General features: G+C 50.5%; 1 pseudogene; it reads right to left on the minus strand.

The window, feature by feature from the left end:
- Positions 1-414: 414 nt before the first annotated feature.
- LOC125117313 (phosphopantothenate--cysteine ligase-like) lies at positions 415-1,550 on the minus strand (annotated as a pseudogene).
- Between the last annotated feature and the right edge of the window lie 650 nt (positions 1,551-2,200).

A 2,200-nucleotide genomic window follows, 5' to 3' on the forward strand; every position in this document is an offset into this window, starting at 1 on the left:
TTTGAATGAGTATAAAAGGACTTTTGAAAGACCCAAACACACTCATTCGCACACCACTCACAGCTTTTCCCCTTCGTTTTCTCTTTCTAAAGCAAAAGATTTATTCTCGTTCTCACCATCTGTAAGAGCACTGGTCCACTGAACAATTTTTGATCCTGTAACTATGGGCTTTTTATTTCGGCTTCGTCATGTGTCAAAGCTGTATGTGGAGCCTGAAGATCATCCACTATCTTTTGTCTCGATGCCCTTTTCTACTTCTTCTGATAACAATAACTTGGTTTCTGAGTCTTTGGTGATAATAACCACAAATGACCGTGGTAAATCAAGGATATTGGCCACTACCACTTGATGTCGATCAATTTCCAAAGCACTCCGTGCACAGTCAATTACGATGGGGGGGGGTCAGTCTCCCACTTAAATTATAAATGCTTTGGGAGCCCCATCTTTAACCAAAAGAGAAAGCATTTTTGGCACCATCTTCCTTGTTATCTGCCGTGGGCTCGCAGATGACTGGATCTTGTGTTCAGGCATTTCAGAGACAGGAACATAGAAATCTGACACGGCCGCAGCCCGGAAAACATAGTGGAAGAGCCTAGTGGATTGCGCTCCCGGGCCGCAGCCTGCAGCAGGTGCAAATAGTCGGCCCAAGTGGAGAACTCGACGGCCAAGCTCAGCCCCCACGTGGCTCCGCAGAGCCACAGCGAAGCCTGGAAGTGACTTCTCTTCTGCCTCCAGACTCAGCAGGGCGGAAGGGACTCCGCCAGAGCGTCGCGGAGCCGACAGCCAGGTCTGGGGCGGGAAGCGGGAGGGCGAAGGGGAGGGCAGAGCGAGCACCATACAGGAACAGGACCCCGTAGCACCGGGCTGCCCTATGTTGAACTTGTCCAGGAAGCGCACAGACCCGGCTTCCAGGGGGACCTTGATGCCCCCAGACGTGAGTGACCAACACCACCCATCGCGAAGCGAGCCATAACCTCCGCCCAGCGCGGCAGTCCGGGCGGGTTGGGGGAACTCGGCGACCAGATCCACTGCCTCCCTCCATCCCCTGGGGCAGCGTTTTCAAAAGATACCTCAGCTTGCTTCTTTCATGCCGAATGTTCCTACCATCATTCTATTTAATTGTGTCTCATTTCTTGGATGTCCTGGAGAAAGGTTGCAAAGGGATAAGGTGATAACGCCTTGGCGCCTACAACTTGCTCTCTGCCACTGTAATAGGGATGGTTTCTTTCTATGTGTGCACCGGGAGCCCAGGTTCAAAGGCTTATGGGGTAATTTCTGCACAGAGTAACAGAAGGCGGTAACTTCATCATGGTGGGATAAGCGAAGACAGAGCAGGATATCCTAAGTTGATGTGCCAAAGTTGGGCATAGCCTGTGTAAGCCCTGGTGGCTCCTGGGCCCACGTGGAGAACAGGTGAAAGCTTGGATAACACAGATGAGTGTAAGGAGCCAGTGAGAGTAGATTGAGAGGCCCCCTTGTGTCAAAATTCTCCCCAGGACCCAGCACCCATGCTCCCCAATGACATAGTGAAAACGCTGCTGGGTTAACATGGGGCACTTGTAAACCGCTGGTCTCAGACTGATCCCTGAACTTCCAGCTTCACCATGACAGTGCTTTGGTGGTCTGGGTGGGCTTGAGCTTAGAACAGGGACTGATCACTGTTCCAGAACTGTGGACCAAGCGAAGGGGCAGAGGGAACCTAGCTCCTCTAGTTCATTGTGTGTGTGAGCAGAGAGGATGCTTGGTTCCCACTCCCGGCTCCATTTTCTTTTCCACCTAAACTTATACTGTGGTGTGGCATTTGCTGCACCCTGCTGGCCGCACATGAGTCAAGATGAATGATACTTGGTGACCTGTGGGAGCCCGTGTTAACTATTCCTAAGTAGACCTTCAGAGTGACAGCAATAACCACAGTACTCTGGCCAGAACTACCCGTGGAGAACTAATAAAACACATCAGACACTGAACTAAGCTTTTTCTATGCATTACCTGATTTCATCCTCAAAGTGATTTTGTGAGGTAGATATTAACATTCCCATGAAAGAGGAGAAACAGAGTCACAGGACCATTAAATGGCTTGTGCAACATGCATGCGGTAAATGGTAGGGCTTTTTGCATCCCTCCTGCCTGCCGCAAATGTCTACCCAAGTCCAGGGGCTCTTTAAATGGAGAGCGCAGGAGCTCTGGAAAGAATTTAAGA

The sequence above is a fragment of the Phacochoerus africanus genome, chromosome 16, assembly GCF_016906955.1.
Source record: "Phacochoerus africanus isolate WHEZ1 chromosome 16, ROS_Pafr_v1, whole genome shotgun sequence".
NCBI lineage: Eukaryota > Metazoa > Chordata > Mammalia > Artiodactyla > Suidae > Phacochoerus > Phacochoerus africanus.